The sequence below is a fragment of the Monodon monoceros genome, unplaced genomic scaffold, assembly GCF_005190385.1.
Source record: "Monodon monoceros isolate NGI ecotype Baffin Bay Population unplaced genomic scaffold, NGI_Narwhal_1 Super_Scaffold_5, whole genome shotgun sequence".
Classification (NCBI taxonomy): domain Eukaryota; kingdom Metazoa; phylum Chordata; class Mammalia; order Artiodactyla; family Monodontidae; genus Monodon; species Monodon monoceros.
Window position 1 is genome coordinate 63,533,154 of NW_021703782.1, and position 19,796 is coordinate 63,552,949.

Below are 19,796 nucleotides of genomic sequence, written 5' to 3' on the forward strand. Positions count from 1 at the left end.
CCCCCCCCCCCCCTCCCCCCCCCCTCCCTCCCTCCCTCCCTCCCTCCCTCAGCTAGGGCAATCGCAGCAGAGAAGAGGCCCTTTTCCTCAGATCTCTAGGTGGTCTGTGCTGGGTGCGCTGACAGTCACCTTGGGAGAACAGGTCCACCTGTGTCAGGATTATTCCTGGGAGAGACAGTCTACATGCAAACCTTGGAAGTGGACCATTTTCATTTTAAGTGAGGAGTTACTAGTAGTGATTGCATTTGTGGCAAAGTGCCATTTAATATCTTGCCTGAGAGAATGAAATATGGTTATTCAATACATTTTCATGAACAACTTCACTTCAGTGTGGGGAATACAAATGTTAAGAGTGTGCCTCTACCACACTGTCTTGTTGGGGAAGAATGCAAATAATTAAGACTCTGATGCATTCCAATTAGAAGCATGAACAGGATGCTGTAGTTTCCCCTCTCCGGGGAGACTAGAGAAGGAGGGTGCTTTAGTAAGGCAACAGTGGCTTTTGAGGTGTTTCTTGAGCTTTTTCAGAGCTGCTGTCAGAGATTGATGAAGGGAGATTGTTCCCCCTGAGTTGCTGCTGCAGCTTTTTCAGGACCACGCAGCTGATAACTTAATGAGCACCCACTTGTGCCGGTCCACTGTGAGCAGGTGGGGTACAAGATAAGCAGGACTCAACTTCTGCTGTCAAGAGTCTGTTCGATCTGAAAAGTTTAGATGTTTTTTAAGACTCTGCAAACTCTCTCTGCTGGGATACCTGCGGCTTACGGAGGGAGTATACGATACAGATGCACACTCTGCAATACAGAAATGCAACAAAGTGTGGGTTTGTTCCGTGCACACTCCCTTCAGGGTTTCTTTTTGGGACGAAAGTTTGCCTTTGAACAGATACCTCACAGGGTAAGCCAGTCTAGAAAATGGGGCTAATAACACGTCTCATAAGACGAGGACTGAGTGAAATGACATAGGGTGCCTGGCTAGTGGATGCTAAGTAGACAGTAGCTAGTAGTCATCCCTCAGTATCCTGGGATGGGGGGGAGAATGGTTCTGGGACCCCCCCTCGGATACCAAAATCCAAGGATGCTCAAAACCCTTTATATAAAATGGTGTAGTATTTTCCTATAACCTAAGGGCATCCTCCTGTACACTTTAAATCCTCTCTAGGTTACTTACAGTACCGGATACAATGGAAATATTATAGAAATAGTTGTAAATACAATGTAAATGCTGTGTAAATAGTTGCCGGTGTGTGGCAAATTCAAGTTTTGCTTTTTGGAACTTTCTGGAATTTTTTTCCCCCGCTGTATATTTTTGATCCACAGTTGGTTGAATCCTTGCATATGGAGGGCCAACTGTAATAAGAACCAAAACAGGTGCTGAAAACTCTTAAGCGCTGGGCTCTGGGTTACTAAGCACAAAAAGGAGGTACCAGGTATGTTAGGGCAGTTGCTGAGGGAAAGAGCAAGAGATGCGCACACTCTCTTGAAAGGCTTTAAATGCCAGGAAGAGAACTTTGAGAAAAAGAAAAAGTCCCAGAAATCCCTAATGTATTAATGACTTGACTTTTCCTATAAAGAAGTGAACCAGTTTCCCAGTAAACAGGGCTACCCCCCACACCCTACAAAGGGAATATTACTCTTTTGGGGGCTCTCATATGCATAAGACCCAAAATTTTTTAGCATCACCCCCTGGGGAATTCCATTTGCAAGGGTTTCTGCCTACATTTGTTTAACTTTTAATCTGATTCTTTGTACATTGACAAAAGGTCACAGCCAGACATTGCTCTTATGCTGGAGAAGTGCCTGGGAATTCGAGGGAAATGATAAAATCCCTACAGTGACTTTTTTTTTTTTTTTTTTTTTTTTTGAGGTACGCGGGCCTCTCACTGTTGTGGCCTCTCCCGTTGCGGAGCACAGGCTCCGGATGCGCAGGCGCAGGCTCAGGCTCAGGCAGCAGGCTCAGCGGCCATGGCTCACGGGCCCAGCCACTCCGCGGCATGTGGGATCCTCCCGGACCAGGGCATGAACCCGTGTCCCCTGCATCGGCAGGCAGACTCCCAACCACTGCACCACCAGGGAATCCCCCTACAGTGACTTTTGAGCTTAGCAAGGTTTTCTCTTCTGAAGGCTTTCTTTTTAGGAGACAGAAAAGTTTTTGAAACTAGGCGGGGCCACTGTAGTCCTGTGTACTGTCATATGTTCCGTAGTTAAAAGTTATGCAGATTTGGCTGGGGTGTGGCATGAGGTGTGGGAGGGGCTGGTGGGGTAAAGATTCAGGAAGGGTTAGTAATCACGCTGAAACTTTCAACATACCTCTACCAAGAATATGAGCCATCCGGGAATTCCTTGCCTAATCCCTAAAACAAACCCCATTGAGGAGCTGTGGCTGCAGATTAGTTTATCGAGGTTGAGAGCTGACACCCTATCAAATGCCTCATTGGTCAGACTCTAAGCAGTAATGGGGGCCAACAAGTGCTGGCTGGAATGGCCTTGGACCAGCCAGCCTTGGTATTGAGAGGCATTTTCCATTGAAAATTGGGTGGGTGCGGCAGAATGATTATCTCATGTGTTTTACTGAGTTGTTTCTTCATCCTAAATCCAAGGGGCAGGGTCAGAAACATACAGTCAGACAGAAGTCAGATTCAACACCTATTTAGTGGGTTAAAAACTTCAGTGTTTTACATGGGCTTTTTTTTTTTAATTTATTCATTTATTTATTTTTGGCTGTGTTGGATCTTTGTTGCTACGCATGGGCTTTCTCTAGTTGTGGTGAGCGGGGGCTATTCTTCACTGGGCTGCATGGACTTCTCATTGCGGTGGCTTCTCTTGTTGCAGAGCACAGGCTCTAGGCGCGTGGACTTCAGTAGTTGTGGTGCGCAGGCTCAGTAGTTGCGGCATGTGGGCTCTAGAGCAGAGGCTCAATAGTTGTGGTGCACGGGCTTACTTGCTTCGCGGCATGTGGGATCCTCCCAGACAAGGGCTCGAACCTGTGTCCCCTGCATTGGCAGGTGGATTCTTAACCACTGTGCCACCAGGGAAGTCCCTACATGGGCTTTTTTAAGGTTAAAAAAGAAATGTTCCCTAAAACGATTTAGAACCTACTTCCTCCCCACAAGAATTTTTATGACGACCCTTGTGAGAGAAAGCTCATATAGCTAGCAAATTTTTGAGGGTCTGAGGTGGCATTCCCATTAAAAATTTTGCAAAACCTGTATAACAGCAATGGAGAAAAGTTATCAGGCGCTCAGTCCTAACATCCGGTATTGGCAATAGCTAGTTCCAGGTTTGAAGTTTACCTAGGAAAGCAGTCGATTAACTTTGTACACTGCCTATGGCACCGTGTGAGGAAGAGAGTTCTGAGTTGGAAAGTACCTGCTTCCGCTTTTGCAGCTTGATTAGAAAATGCCCTTCTTGGAACTTAGCATCTGACTGCTAGAGCCTGGGCAGGCCTGCATGGGCCTTCCCATGACGGTGACTGTTTCATTCAGGTTTTTTAAGGGGGCTCGCGCCTCCATCATCCAAAGCTGTGTCAGTCTCGATAACCTGTGAACTCAAAAGGGAGACTCAGGACTGTCATATTGAAAAAATGCCTATTAAATTAAACATTTTCTCTGCCTTTTTTGCTGTCTTCAAAACAGTGTTGTTTCCAAAGTGTGCTGCGCAGACAGATTTACAGGTGGCACAGGGAGGGACATAGCCCATTCTTTAATTACTGTGCATGACCCTTGTAGTTCAGGACTAAAAAACATAAAGCCGGTCACCAAACTCATTTATTTCATGGATAGATTGCTTAGAATGAGGCAAAAATAAGTATGAAATAAAACGGTGAGTTCGACTTAAGAAAAATAGTAAATTATCAGGATGAGTGGTATGAGAATAAGGCCAAAACTGTGAAGACAGCCCTTGAAATCTGAGATTTGGAAAATACTCTTAAAATACGAGTGTGACGCTTAGGTATGGAGAGCTAGGTGTACCTCAACCACACCTTAAGGAAAGTCGGACACAGAATGGCCCAGAAAAGCCAGGAAAGTTGAATTTGATGGACTTTGTGTCTTAATATGTGCATCTTGCTCTTGTCCACCCAGTTCTCTTTTCTGTTGCTGCAGTGTATTCGTGAAGCTATTTAATGTCTTCCCTAAGTCTCATTCCTTTCTTTGCTTCCCGCAAGCCATTCTGCAATTTTAAGGTCTGTTGGTGTGACATTTGTGGTAGGATAGAGTGAAAAGGGGGAAATGCTTTGGCACTCCTGCGGGACATCACTCTGTTACCAAGTGTTTCTCAGTCACCATCCGTCAGCGCCTAAGAATACTGAGACCCAGGCAGCCTCACATGTAATGCATCTAACTCTTTAAAAATGGAGCTTTTATTGGGTCTGCAGAATAGGCTTTAACAAGGATTGTTGTAGGAATTGGAAGTCTTGAGGTAGGAAAAAAGAAACCCTGCCGTGACCTGGAGAAATGAGCAATTGAAGTTCATGTTCATAATAGGTGAATAAAACCACAATAGAAAACACTTTGCTTCAGTCAGCAGAATCCCTAATTGTATGTCTGTGCATACTCTTTATGAGAAGTCCTAGGCTTTCAATTAGTAACTTTAGTCATTTAAAATCAGTACAGATATTTGTTTAGTGCCTCTGCCAGATGGTTAAAGTTAAATCAGGTCTTTAACCTTAAAAACATAATGCAGCTTTTCTTAGTCACTTATACACCATTGTGTGTTGCAAACCATAGCAGTATAAATTTCTGTAATAATGAATGTTTATTTTTACTTTCAAACTAAATATTTAGCCTGATTAGAATATTCATAGATTATAGGTTCTATTTGTGTTTCTCTTTCCCCATCATTGTGTGTGAATGTTGAGGGGTTGGAGAGTTTGGAGGGTGGCAGGAACAGTAGTAGTGGTGAAAGACTCTTGATAGATCCTTTGAGAGTAAAATATTTGTTGGGTGTTACATAGGAAGCTCTACTGACCCCAGAATTTCAAATTATACCATTAATTATGGCAAAGACTTCATGTCACATCCTTGAATACAAATGTTTACTGAATTTTACCCATATGCATATGTAAACATGGATTTCAGAGTTAATATTATAATTATTATTTGTATTGTAGACTTTACTCAGCCATATGAAATATATACATTATGTTCACAAGAGAAAATGACATCATCTTTGAAAACTAATTATAGTATGCTTCATCTGACACCCTATATAAGCAAGGGACTAAATATATAGCTATATATTTATAGTTAGTGACAATATAGTCAGTGACAGGTCAGAGGCATTTAGAGAGAATATATGTAATATATTGTGGGAGAGAATTATTGGGATAGTTTGCTGGTCGGTAAGAGTTATTAGGCTGTAATTAATAGATAATGATTAGAATCCAGTTGTATCTTTTTTTTTTTTCTTTTTTTGGGGGGAGAGCGGTGCCATGCCACGCAGCTTGCGGGATCTTTGGACTCTGGCCCCCTGCATTGGAAGCCTGGAGTCCTAACCACTGGACAGCCAGGGAATCCCAGAATCCAGTTGTATCTTTGCCATTGTATGTGTTAGAGAAACCTTTGATAGAGATGAGAGGACACTGCAGATACTATAGACTTTGTCGCTTAGTTGAAGGTGAACCGGGGAAATAATGCATTCTAGTCATCAGTAGGATTTACTGACCTTCTCTTCTAAGACTTGTAGCTTCTTGGAGCTTTGTTCTTCGGAGGAGGAAATAATGTTCCAAGTGTAGCTGTTTGTTTCCATTCGCTGAGAGCCATTTCTTATAAGGGAAGTGTTCCAAGTCCTAGGCTGTGGGGTTCCTTCTCTGCCTCCCCTTGCCCGGAGCACCTGAGAGCCTGGGTGGCGGGGAGAAGGGGTGATGTACCTGTGTGAGGCAAGTAGCCCGTTCTCAATCCTAGGAAGGCTGTTGCCAAACATATCTAGCAAAGCAGAATGAAATTCTTTGAAGGAGTTAGTATTAGCAAAGCTCGTCCGGACTTCCCTGGTGGCGCAGTGGTTAAGAATCCACCCGCCAATGCAGGAGACACGGGTTCGAGCCCTGATCCGGGAAGATCCCACATGCCGTGGAGCAACTAGGCCTGTGCGCCGTAACTACTGAGCCTGCACTGTAGAGCCCACGAGCCATAACTACTGAAGCCCACGCGTCTAGAGCCCGTGCTCCGCAACAAGAGAAGCCACCGCAATGAGAAGCTCACGCACTGCAATGAAGAGTAGGCCCCGCTCCCTGCAGCTAGAGAAAGCCTGCGCACAGCAACGAAGACCCAACGCAGCCAGAAATAAATATAACAATTTAAAAAACCCGATCTTTAAAAAAACAAAAAACTCGTCATTTCTGCTTTTGAAAAGAATGAATAGTTTAGAAGAAACTTCCTGGTGAGCTCATTTTTAGAAGTCCAGTTTCTCCCTTACCCTTCTTCACTCGGGCTGAATCATTTGCCTCCTGGCCTGTGACAGGTTAGCGTGCACATGCCAGTGTTTATTCGAGCCCTTATCACATCTGCCACATGCCAGTCATTTCCCGTCAGCCGTGAGCCCCTCCCTGGTCTGAGTCATCTTGGTCACCCCAGAAGCTGACAGGGCACCAAGCACAGGCACTAAGTGTTGACCACATTGTACTGACTTAATCAGAAGGCTTGTTGCATAAACTAGTAAGAATTGAAGACATCGAGAACTTAGAAAAGTGGATTCCTGACATTGATATAGTGAGTGGATGATAGTTTGTCCATAAGAAAAAAAAAAGGTGTAGAATTTTATACAGACCCTTTCTTTAATGCTGTATAAGCTATTCTACGAATTAGCTTGGTGACTTGAGCTAAGGCGTGTAATTCTAGTTCTCAGTTTCTTTATAGGGAAATCAATAATTATATTTGATCAACTCTGAAGTCTTTTACAGTGCTTAAGATTCTGAGTGTTTGGTATAAAGCCTAGAGAATATTCTAGGTAATTTCTGTTGGTTCATGCCATCTTTAAGTGCTTCCACACTCCTTAAACAACTTGTGTGTGTGTTTTCTTTCTCTCTGTTTTCTCTTTTAAGAAGAGAGCCAATGCATTCTCTCTGCAAAGCAACTTCCAAAGAGTGGCTGTCTTGTTTAGCTCATGAAGTGATGGAAAGATCTATTATTCAGTTGCAGCTTAAATAATGTACCAGCTCAGTGGGTGCTGAATTCTCTTCCTCACTCTGCAGCCCCAAGCCAGCAACTGCAGCCATCTCCCAGGGCTTCCTGAGAATCGTTCTTTCTCCTTCCTCTTTCCCTCCATCCTTCCTAGTAAAAGCTGCATCCTGGGAGCCTCCAGCACCCCTCCTTTCCCCATGGACTCCTCTCCCAGGGACCGCATTTCCTGTAACACGAGCATGGAAGGTAAGGCAGGCCTGCCACTGGGAAGCCTTTCTGATTTGTTCTTCACAAATGCGCTGAAGACGGGCCTCCTGGTGACTGTCGCAAGACCTCATTCACTGTTACTGACTGATGTGAAGTCATTCGCCAGCAGCCATGTTTCAGGGTTACCTCAGGCACATCAGAGTTTTTCTGCCTAAGTTCAGGGAGAGCACTTCGCCTGCCTTGGCCCGGTCTGTTTAGTGTCTGGGTGAGTTTTGAGAGGGGAGAGAGATTTGTGGCATCTCAGACACCCATTGAAATTTTCCAGAAATGGAACTGGAAACATTCGTGCTTTTCCTTCTGGCGTTATTGTTAAGTGTCTAAAAACAGTCAGGTGGCGACACATTGCAATGAAGAGGCAACGAGTTCATTTTGAACATTGGTGGCCTTCTTTCTAGCAGAACCTAATTTGGATTTTAATCAAAGGTCTGGGAGAAGTATTTGGTCTGCTTATACTGCTTAAGCGCACAGTTTGCAGATGTCTTTACTCAAGAGTCAGGAAGAGGCAGGAAAGGTAGACTCAATTTACCAAAGAACTGAGGTGAAAAACATTTACCTGAAACTGAGAAAAATTTTCCTATGGGAACAGTGGTATCTTGGGTCTGTCCTCCAAAGCCTGCTAACTCACAATGGAGCTTTTTCTATATTATTAGTTTTAATTTTTAAATTGAAGTATAATTTACAGACAGTAAAATGTACAACTCTCAAGTGGAGAGCTTGATTTTTTTTATTGTAGTAAAACACAATAAGATCCACTATTTTAACCATTTTTTTTTTCTTTTAACGTCTTTATTGGAGTATAATTGCTTTACAATGGTGTGTTGGTTTCTGCTGTATAACAAAGTGAATCAGCGATACGCGGACGTATATCCCCCATCCCCTTCCTCCCAACCTTATTTTAACCATTCTAAGTGTGCCCTCAGTGGCATTTCATTGTGGCAATTAATTGCAGCCACCACCACTATCCAGTTGCAGAGCCAGATGAACTTTTACGTGAATGTATTCACCTGTGTGATTACCACCTAGATCAAAAAATAGCACTTTCCATCACTCCAGAAGGTTCTCTCGTCACTTTTCCGACTGTTCACCACCCCACCCACAAGGGAACCTCTCTCCCGACATCTCTCACCATCCTATAGTCTTGCTTCACCTTGAGAGGATCTGTATAAATGAAATCAGCATTTGGTGTCTGGTTTCTTTCCTCAGAGTAACCTTTGTGTTGTTATACAATTCAGTAGTTCTTTTCTTTTATTGCTGAGTAGTAAATACTCCATTTGTATGAATTTACCAGTTTGTTTATCCATTCTTTTGTTGACGGATATTCAGGTTGTTGTCAGGTTTTTGTTTTGTTTCTATTATGGATGAAGCTGCTATGAAAATCACCTATAGCTTGTTCTGTGGGCTTACGCACCCATTTCTTTTGTGTAAATTCCTAGGAGTAGAATTGCTGGATCATGGGTTGGAGATAGGCTTACCTTTCACTCTGTGTGTTTAACTTTCATTTTGTGATGTTGAAGTCAGGCAGACCTGGGTGTGAATTCTTCTTGTCCTGCCACTTACTTGCTTGGCCTTAGGCAATTTACTTTTCTCAGGTTCGGTTTTCTCAGCTGTGAAATGGACATTACAGACGCTCTGGTTCAGGGTTCAGTGAAGAAAACAGACATCATTCTAGCTAGTTCAAGGAGAATGAAATTTAATGGAGAGAATTAGGTGCCTACAGAGCAGAAGGGCCCATTGCTAGTCTCTGATTTGCCCCCTAGAAAGTTAGAACGCTGCTGCTGCCCTGAGCCACGACCTCCAAAAAACCCTTTTACCGTCTCAGCCTCTGTAGCCCAGAGGAGGCTGATATGGTAGGGAGCTTGGAGGTAGCTGCAAAGCTCAGGTCTGGGAAATCAGTTTTTGCCTATGACTGCTGCTACAGGAAAATGAAAACAAATGGCATCTGCTTCCCTTCATCCTTTTAGATCTTAAATAAATACTTGCACCTCATTGGTACCCTGTTGGCAAGGGGATTGGGGGCTTCTGGTCTCTGGGACTAGAGGAAGCTGAGTGCCAGCAAACAAAAGGCATAGATGCCTCCTGGGGTTGCAGTGGCAATTTAATGGCAGTGGTTATAATTTACTTGTATCATCATTATTACTGAGGACTGCTTTCTATAATTCGTGTTCAGAATTATAGAAATCAGTCCTTTGACTTTATAATCACCTGCTGGAATGTGGATGCTACCATAAGTCCTACCTGTCACATAAGGTATTGTTTCTCTGAAGGGCCTCAGATTCTCAACTGCTCTGTGATTCTTGGTACTTTTCTATATGAGTAAGCTTGAGAAATTATAGTTTGCTAGCCTACAAGTTAATACAGACTGAGAAGTGACTTGATTCTAAGAGCTGCTGCTTTTACGTATAACTTTATGAAACTTAATGAGTATTTTATTTTTGAAATCATTTTGATTTATTTGTTTTTATTTTAATTTTTTAAAAATTTTATTGAGGGCTTCCCTGGTGGCGCAGTGGTTGAGAGTCCGCCTGCCGATGCAGGGGACACGGGTTCGGGCCCTGGTCCGGGAGGGTCCCACATGCCGCGGAGCGCCTGGGCCCGTGAGCCAAGGCCGCTGAGCCTGCGCGTCCAGAGCCTGTGCTCCGCAACGGGAGAGGCCACAATAGTGAGAGGCCCGCGTACCGCCAAAAAAAAAAAAAAAAAGTTGATTTACAATGTTGTGTGAGTTTCAGGTGTACAGCAAGGTGATTCTGTTATACATATATATAAATATATATACTCTTTTTTAATATTCTCTTCCTTGTAGATTATTACAAGATATTGAGTATTCCCTGTGCTATACAGTAGGTCCTTGTTGGTTATCTGTTTTATATATAGTAGTGTGTATGTTTTAATCCTAATTTATCCCTCCCCTGATTTGTTAGTTTTTAATAAAGTAAAAGGTGATATATAAATCTGGTTTATAGATGGGCTGAAGAGAATGTCCCCTTTTCCTCCCTCTGTCTTCTTTATCTTTTGACAAGTTAGATGGTAAGAGATTCAATCTTTATCCTATTTTGTGCCTCAAATCTCATGCTGACAGCACGTTCTAGTCTACCAAAACATTGGCAATAGTGTCTGTCCTACTTCTAGTTATTTGTGAAGTACGAGCCGTAATGTATTGTTCTTGAAACATTTAAAAATATAGCCTCAATTTTGGCAAAATCCTCCTTATAATGATGTCTCATGTGGAAAGAACTGAGTTTTTCTTATTTTAGAATGTCTGTGAATCTTCCCTCTCATTCGAATAATTTTCCCTATGACCCTGACTGATTAGGGACCTTACTATTATTGCTTTCAGGAAAGTAGCTAGAAGCAGACTGGCCAAGCAATTTATTGATTAATATTTTATTTTAGGCTTCTATCTGCAGTGCTACTTCTGAAGGCTCCTTTCAGAGAAATTTGAAGCGATAAGGAAAGCATATATTCTGAGGGCCAAGATAAGCATGAACAGTAACTTCATTTCAGCCACTTGTTTAGCGGTTAGAGTGAGCTGGTTCTGTGCGAAGCTTGCTTAAATTTGAATGTGCTAGAAATATATTGACAGAATCTCCTGTTTTATCTCTTTTTCGCCAGACTTACCCAGTCGGCCAGGACTAACAATGGATGTCCAAACAGTTTACAGTGGCTAATACAATGCACAAAGGTTTTCTTTGTTTGGAGAGTGGAAAATAGAGCTGAAGGGGAGCTTCTTAAGGGCACTGACCTAATTCACTCCTTCAACAAAAATGATTGGTTATAAACATGTAGGTATTTCTGATCCAGGTGCCTATAAATATTTCAGCTAGTAGTGTTACAGCCTGAGGAAGGGCCGTGTGGTGCTGCTTTGTGTATTTTTGTAAAATAGCTTTATTTTTATTTGACAATATCCTTTAAAATTAAGGAAAAAAAAAAAAAGTCAAGCTCTGGCATGAGCTGATATTCCACAGAAGCTAGGGAATTAAGAAAGGCTGCTGGCATTGCATCATCACCCTCCTCAGTCCTTGAAACCTCATATTTGGGGACTGGTTAGTCATCTGCTTTTTAAAGATAAAGTTCTCTGTGGGCCATTCCTCTATAAAATGTGGGGAAACAGAGCTTGGTTAAAAATAAAATTAGTTCGGGCATTGCTAAATTTTCTGAATTTCTTAAATTTCGTGGTTGTGATTTACTTTGTCCAGAAATCACACATCGGTGACGGTTTTGCTGTTTATTACCACAGAATATTTGCAGGCAGTATGCACTGTCTTAAAGAATCTCTCTCACTTATTAATAGAACAGGAGCCAAGGAGAGTACACATGTCACTGGGCGGGGGTGGGGCGAGGAAGCTCACTTGGCTTTAGCATAGTAATAAAGCTCCAAGGAACAATGGCATTGTTGTTCTCAGTTGTCTTTGAGTGTGATTGGATGATCACATATAAATGTTGGCCTGATTGGATTATATCCCAGTAATGAACTGTCCTGAGAAAACAGCAGTCATATATCACTCCAGTCACCAGATTTGTCCTTTTGGCTTTATATACGGGATAGTGATTTATGCAGCCAAGTGCCCTGGCAACTGGGGTGCTGTCATGTCCGTCTGCCTGTCTCTTTCATCTCTTCCAACTTGGGTATGTTGGCTCTATTTGTGTAGTCTGCTACATTGGATAGGTTATTATCTTCCTGAGAAGCCACATAAGCTTTTTGATTGGGTTGAGCTTAGTCAAAACGAATGCTTGGAAAACAGTGAACTGCCAAAAAAAAAAAAAAGTCCTCAATTAGATGTAAACTTCAGTGCGTGTGTTTATCCTTTCGGAAGAGCAGTGTGTTTTCCACGAGGCCTGGATTCTGCCTAGTGTTGGGAGGAGGGTCACTTTTAATGTGGGGGGTTGATTGTGAGTTCTCAAGGGCGGGTCTGATTCTTGGCATTACCAGTCCAGGCATAGAATAGTTGCTCATTAAATGAAGGAAGGTGAGAGGAAGAGAATGGAGACGGTAAGTCCTAAAAAACTGAAACGAGATTGGCCTGGGTATGTTTTCTCTTGCCTTGCTGTGTTCCCCACCACCACCCGCCCCTCCCCCAAAAAAGCACTTTGTAGGTAGCTTGGAGACTGTTTGAAGCTGCAACATTCCATTCCATTATTGGACCAACAAATGTAAAATATGCATTAATGGAGTTTGTAGAAGGGCTCTGAAGCTGTGTCTTTGATTTTTGATTTTTGCAAATAGGGGTGTGTTGGGGGTTGGCTCACTCAGCTCAGTTCCCAAGTGTCCGTCAGAACTCCTGATGTCTCTGTAAAATGCCTAATTGTGAGGGGGCCCAGGACACAAAGTAAGATGCAGTCAGACCTTTCTGTAGTGAAGTGGTTGATGCAGTGTTAGACCCTTGGTACAGATCTCACTGAATCCTCCCAACCAATTGGGGGTAGGTGTTAAAACCCGATTTTTTTTTTTTTTTTTTTTTTTTTTTGCGTGGGCCTCTCGCTGTGTGGCCTCTCCCGTTGCGGAGCACAGGCTCCAGATGCGCAGGCTCAGCGGCCATGGCTCACGGGCCCAGCTGCTCCGCGGCATGTGGGATCTTCCCGGACCGGGGCACAAACCCACGTTCCCTGCATCGGCAGGCGGACTCTCAACCACTGCGCCACCAGGGAAGCCCCTAAAACCCGATTTTATAGGTGAGGACACCGAGGCTCAGAAATGTTAAGTAACTCGTCCAGCATCACATAGCTTGTACGACAGGGAGGGAATTTGAGCCAAGGTCCCTTTAATTTGAAACCTATAGGTGCTTTCAACTCCCAGCCTCTGCTTTTCAGAATCATATGAGCAGAGAAATAAGAGGGAGAAGCTAACGGCCCTCTGTTGATTTGAAGGATTTTACACATTATCACTGAAAGTATACAGAAATTTTTCCTTCAGGGAATCATGAGTCACAATGAAATATCAGTGTTTTTAAGAGATGTTTTCATTCTTCAGTGACCCGTTGGTGTCCATTACCGTAGGATGCCCCAAAGACGCTAAGGTGTGTAAGACACAGCTTTATGGGGAAGTAGATTTCATAGACAACTAGTTAAAATCATAATTTTGTTATAGAAATATTAAGACTGTCTTGTCAAGTGAGAGAGAGTCCACTGTCTTCAAGTCCACAGCCTCTAGTTAGAAATGACTGTGTAATCCCATCCCACAGAAAACAACAATTGTAATTAATGTCAAGAAAAACTGGTTGTGGCTACAAAGCGTCTGGATTGTGGAATTCGAAAGAATGTTCATCTTTGATGTGCTGTGTTTGTGAACTTGCCTGTTAAGGATCAGAATTCCATCACGAGTTTCATCAGGGTCAAGGTACATCTTTTAAAAAAACACCGAGAGGTGTAGGTTACCAGGCACTCACACTTAGTGGGAAGTAGGTCATCTTTTTCTGATATCTAGCTGAGACTGAAAGCGTTGATACAGTGAGAGTTTGGGTTGGGGATAAAGGTAGAGAGGGAATTTGGGAGCCAGAACATTTTGCTGATGGAGCAGACGTTGTGTGTTGGGAGTTCACCTTTGAATGCTTTGGGGTAGGAGGACCTTGAAAGCCAGAGCAACCAGCAAGGGGTAGAAAGAGCTAGAAAGGCTCCAGATATAAACTTTGCTTCTTCCTGTTCCCCCTGGAGTCTTATTAAGGGTGCTTTTGTCTTTTCCTCATTGCCTCACTGCATGGCTTTCTTCTCCCAGGATCCAGAATTGATGAGTTTGATGAGCTTCCATGGACAGTCTAATAAGGTTGACACAATTAGAAATGCTGATTATTGGTTCTAAGTTCAGCCCTGACACAAGCTGGATATATAGAATTCTGACCAGATTCTAAGTCAGACTTCATGGTGGGCAACGGAAACTTCTAGTGTTTTCACGTTCTCTTTAAATTTGTCTTGGATTGTGGGTGCCGCACCCTTACTGTCTTTTTGTGAGGGTACACAGACAGCAGCCCAGCTTGAGGTCAGGAGCAAAGGTTTTTACTTCTCTGTGTCCAACACATCTCCTCATTCTTGCCCAATAAGCGTGTTGATAACGCGCCTACCTGTAGTTAATCATCCACTTGGAGGATTATCTGAAGCCAGATTCTGATCTCAGGCCAGTTTCCCCTGTGGTATGTGATTGGAAATTGTGAACAAGTTCAGATTTTTTAGGTAAAATATAACCAGAGAAGTTAAGTTGCTACCAAAACCAAGTGTACTTCACTTTGTTTTGTTTTGCTTTTTAAAACATTTTTGGCTGCATTGGGTCTTAATTGCGGCACGCGGGATCTTTCTTTGTTGAGGCATGCGCGGGATCTTTCGTTGCAGCGCTTGTGCTTCTCTCTAGTTGTGGCGTGCGGGTTTTCTCTCTCTAGTTGTGGTGCACAGGCTTCAGGGCGCGTGGGCTCCGTAGTTTGTGGCACGCGGGCTCTCTCTTTGAGGCGCTCGAGCTCAGTAGTTGTGGTGCGTGGGCTTAGCTGCCCCCGCAGCACATGGGATCTTAGTCCCCGACCAGGATGGAACACGCGTCCCCTGCACTGGAAGGTGGATTCTTTACCACTGGACCACCAGGGAAGTCCCGAGTTCACTTTGAATTGACCTAACTTTTGTATTAGGTACCCACTAAAAACTTATGCCTTATTAATTAAAAAAAGAAAAGAGGGCTTCCCCGGTAGCGCAGTGGTTGAGAGTCCGCCTGCCGATGCAGGGGACACGGGTTCGTGCCCCGGTTCGGGAGGATCCCACGTGCCGAGGAGCGGCTGGGCCCGTGAGCCATGGCCGCTGAGCCTGCACGTCCGGAGCCTGTGCTCCGCAACGGGAGAGGCCACAACAGGCAGAGGCCCACGTACCACAAAAATAAATAAAAAAAGAAGAAGAAAAGAAAGAAAGAAGCAAACAAAACAGGATTATCCCCAAATAGTGACTGGGTGCTGAGTATAATTCTAAGGCTTATTGAGGATAGAAGTGAAAACCAAGGTGAAGGAAAGCAGGAATCAAGAAGTGTGTGCACCTCTCTGTGTGCTGGTTGTGAGCACCTCGCTGGCTAAACGTGGTGCCTTGCTTGGTGAACAGACACCTGCCCATCTATTACTAGTCAGTTATTAAATTTTGCATAAGTATGGACTAGGGGTTGGCACACTATAGCCGGCTGCCTGGTTGGGCAGTTTTTTGGGTTTTTTCCTGCCTGGTAGCTAAGAATTATTCTTACCTTTTTTTAATGGTTACACTTTAAGTTGCTATTTAAGTATCTATTTAATATCCTCTACTTGCAAAGCCTAAAATATATACTATGTGGCCCTTTAAATAAATGTTTGCTGGGCACTAGTTTAGAACTTCCAGAAGCAGGATGCTTGGTTTCTAGGCAGTTTTTCTGCCATCTGGGTATAGGTATGTCAGATGCTGACTTATGAAAGGTTCTGGCTTTATGAGGACACTCTTGTCCAAGGTCCCCCTTGGCTATGGGAAAGCCAGATGCAGAAGAGTATGGATCTTAGCACTGAAGGGCTGGTTTGCTTCTGGTTTCAGTCTCGGAAGGTGACTGGTAACAGGCCAGTCGAGAAATTATGAGTGTAGACTTTCTCTGGTTAAGCAGTAACTTAAGTACAAGAAAGTGTGGAGAAAGTATATGTCAAAGCTCTTTTTGGTTTTAAGATGTTGAAAGGCCATAAAACTGAGATGTCCCTCTACGATAAAACATGTGTCTGTGTTTTGGATTTTCTTATTTATGCTCTGCATTTCCAGCTTTGGAACAGATAATGTTTGTCGCATTTCTAAGTTGTTGGCTATTTCATTTCCAAACAATTCATTCTTTCCTGTGGCGGGGGCGGGGGGGGACTTCAAAGATATGATAAACCACCGTCATGGTCAAAGTCGTGAAGAAATGTAACGCAGAAGAGGAATTAATGGATTTGGAAAGGCTTGAGGCTGATAGATCAGTGACTGATACCCCAGTTCAGTACACATTCACTGCCATTGTTCTCTAGACTATTCCAGGCCTTTCTGTATCCTAAAAAAGGCAACCTTTGAGAGTGGGGACTGTGTTCTACGTCGATAGGCCTTTGTTTTCAAAGCCTGAGTCATAGTAGATACTTAAATGCTGAATGACTAAATGCTATCTATTTCTAAAATCTTTTATTAAATGTGTATCATACTGCCTTTTTTTAGAGTGAGATTTATTTAATATAGGAAGTACTCTTCATTTGTGTGAAACTTTCTGGTTTGTAAAAACTTCCACATAGGGCTTCCCTGGTGGCTCAGTGATTGAGAGTCCACCTGCCCATGCAGGAGACACGGGTTCGTGCCCCGGTCCGGGAGGATCCCACATGCCGCGGAGCGACTGGGCCCATGAGCCATGGCCACTGAGCCTGCGCGTCCGGAGCCTGTGCTCCGCAACGGGAGAGGCCACAACAGAGAGGCCCGCGTACCGCAAAAAAAAAACCAAAAAAACTTCCACATAAAATTCCACTTGATCTTCTCAAGAACCCTGTGAGGTGGGTATTAACACCTGAGATGTTCAGCAAACTTAGAGGTTTTACAGCTGCTTAATGACAAACCAAGAACTCATCCACTGACAAACTAGAACAGCTGGAGAGAGCTCAGCGTGTTGTGTTGTTGTCTGGACCCTGGCCCCAGCCCTCCGGGGAAGCAGAAGCCTGAGTCTTCTGGCAAATGCAGTAGAAGTCCTTACCTGAATTTTCTTTCAATAGACAGGTTTTGGTTGTTGCCTTTCTTCAGATGAGCACTCTTTTTTTTTTTTTGGCCGTGTCTCGGGTCTTGTGGGATCTTAGTTCCCTGACCAGGGATTGAAACCTGGCCCTCAGCAGTGAAAGCACTGAGTCTTAACCACTGGACCTCCAGGGAATTCCCCCTGATGAGTACTCTTGATGGTGCAGTTTGTTCCCTTGGTCCTTTGGCTTATTTTGGTGTCTGCATCCATTTCTCAGAATGCCTGGTAAACATTCCTGTTTCCTGCCCTGATAGCAGTTTCTTGCCCACTCCTAAATTATGTACTTGCAGAGGTGGCTTTGGAACTTGGCTTAGAAATTATGGTTTGCTTTATTCTTTCCTCACAGTATAAGGGGATCTTGACTGGGGCTTAAACCCTTGGGTGGGCCCTGGGGTTCAGCTGCCCTGAGAAAGCCGTTACTGCCCTGGGAATTCAGTGCACCTCTCCCTTACTTCCTTCTTCCCACCTCTTGTACCCAGTAATCTACTGGGGCTATTGACCTAGGCTTAGATTTCTTCTCTGCTTCTCAGTAAAATGAGGACTTTGGACTCAAATATATAAAACTACAAATCCACTTGTGCCATTGGTCTGCCTCAGACTTTTACTTACTTTACTCATAAATGAGACCAAGATCTTTTCTGAGACCCAGGCTCCCCCATCTGCCTCCCTCTTTGTGCCTCAGCCGTGGTGGTGGTCTCTCATCTTGTCCTCCCTCAGTGGGTTGCATTCCCTATTTCCACGGGGTCACTAAGAAGGAAAGCCTTCCCTGATGTCCTTGGAGAGGCCATTTCTTCCTATTCTAGACCTTTCTGTACTTGCCCTTTAAAGCACGTGTCACAGTTTTAGTTCTACAGTTGCTGACAAGCTCCTTGATTTACAGCTGGGCCCCCATTAGCCTGTAAGCTCCATGAAGGCAGGACCTTGTTTATTTTCCTCACTGTTTAATCTCTAGTGCTCAGTACAAAGCCTGGCATGAAAAAGGTGTTTAATAAATATTTATTGAATGAACCAGTGAATAGACTCCACATTCTACGTGAAACTCTAAATCCTGTAACTTTTTCTCTTGGAATATGTACCACCATACCAATTAGGTCCTGCGATTAACAGTTAGAAAGTGCTGTCTTCTACCTTCCAGATGGTTTAAATTGCTTTGACTATCCCACAACCAGAGCAGGGTCAAAAACCTCATAGGATGTTAATTGATTGTAATATCTAGTAGCTTTTTAAAAAATATTAATGGGTGACAAATAAAAGTGTAATTTTCCTCTTTTAGTTTTCTCCTTCGAGTTGCAAATGTACCTTGCCTCTTATAAAAGCTATAATGGTGGGGTTTTATTGTAATTTTTAAAGTTTGTTTCTAATCTCCCCGAATTACGTTTTGAAGTTTTAAATTTGAAACAGCAATCTTTTTTATTTCTGCATCATTGCGCCACCTAGTGGGTTATATGTCTGTTACTATGCGGTGGCCTTTGCTGATTTCCTAATAACCACAAATTCCACAAAAGGGAAATGTTGGGTGCCTTTTTATGCTTTAAGATCACATACAATTTCTGCCAACAATTTATGTTACTTGGCATAGGCAGGTTTTTTGAGAGGAGCTCAACATTGTTTAATTCAGAATTTAAAAAATAATATTGACTTATATCTGAAATTTCCCATGTCACCAATAAAGGAAAACAGTGGCAAAGAGTGGGGACAGGAGGGTGTCCTACACATTTTTTTATGGACTGTCCATTCAACTCAGTTTATATAATAATGCCATACAAGATACTAGATCAAAGAATGTGGTCTCTTTCTAAGTTTAGCAATAAGGCTGTTTCAAACATCTGAACTTCTTCTTTCAATTTTGTCCTGAGAAGAAAAAATTAGAAGCCTAACTATTTAGGTACAACTTGCTTCCATTTCATCTGCTCTGTTTTCTTATTAAGTCAAAATCATTAGTAAAGCTTGCTGATGTGCATTTTCATTATTTTTAATAACTTGCTTGGGCTCCCACCTTTCATTGGTGTGGGAGCTGGATGTAGGAAACCTCACCTTTCCCCTTCCTGTCTCTAGTCTTTGCTGTCCCCTCCCCTGAATGGAGTGTATTCTTGAATAACCAAGTGGGTCTTTGTTTTCCTCCGTTGATTCCCTGAGATACAGTGCACACTCATTATTCTGAATGTACTGTGCAAGTACACATTCCATTGTCAAGTTTATGATATTTAAAATGTACAACAAATATACAACTCAACAACAACAAACCCAATCAAAAAATGGCAGAAGACCTAAATAGACATTTCTCCAAAGAAGAAATACAGAAGGCCAATAGGCACATGAAAAGATTCTCAACATCGCTAATTATTAGAGAAATGCAAATCAAAACTACAATGAGGTATCACCTCACAACAGTCAGAATGGCCATCATTAAAATGTCTACAAATAGCAGATGCTGGAGGGGGTGTGGAGAAAGGGAACCCTCCTACACTGTTGGTGGGAATGTAGGTTGGTGCAGCCATTGTGGAAAACAGTATGGAGGTTCCTCAGAAAACTAAAAATATATAGAATTACCGTATGATCCAGCAATCCCACTCCTGGGCATATATCCAGACAAAACTATAATTCAAAAAGATACATGCACCCCTACGTTCATAGCAGCAGTATTCACAATAGCCAAGACACGGAAACAACCAAAACGTCCATGGACAGGTGAATGGATAA

General features: G+C 43.1%; 1 protein-coding gene across 7 annotated transcripts in view; it reads left to right on the forward strand.

Annotated features, from left to right (window-relative positions):
• TJP2 (tight junction protein 2) overlaps positions 1-19,796 on the forward strand; it is a 134,036-nt gene that overhangs the window by 50,600 nt on the left and 63,640 nt on the right. The window lies entirely within an intron of this gene.